Source organism: Dendroctonus ponderosae, unplaced genomic scaffold, assembly GCF_020466585.1.
Source record: "Dendroctonus ponderosae isolate FM_Combo_2020 unplaced genomic scaffold, Dpon_F_20191213v2 Dpon_F_20191213_8, whole genome shotgun sequence".
NCBI classification, from domain to species: domain Eukaryota; kingdom Metazoa; phylum Arthropoda; class Insecta; order Coleoptera; family Curculionidae; genus Dendroctonus; species Dendroctonus ponderosae.
In genome coordinates, this window is record NW_026019016.1 from 4,224,687 (window position 1) to 4,224,919 (window position 233).

At 38.2% G+C, this 233-nt stretch overlaps 1 protein-coding gene across 1 annotated transcript in view; it reads right to left on the bottom strand.

Annotated features, from left to right (window-relative positions):
* Positions 1–233, bottom strand: part of LOC109538084 (distal membrane-arm assembly complex protein 2) — a 2,720-nt gene that overhangs the window by 1,562 nt on the left and 925 nt on the right. The window lies entirely within an intron of this gene.

Consider the following 233-nt stretch of genomic DNA (forward strand, 5'->3'; position numbering starts at 1 on the left):
TGTACATCATTCTAGACAGAAATAAATGGCCTTTTTAGAAAGTGGACCATGGATGGGGAAATGTTGGCAGTTTTCTCAAAAAAGGCTTGAATTCAAGAAGTTTTAGATTTGCGTGGTTTTTTTTTTTGAGTTGCGAAATCCACGTGAACATAACGCTGCTTTTTTCGAAGTTTCTCAAGAACCATTCGAGCCACCGAATTCGTTTTGGCATCGTTGGATAGAGAATTGAATGG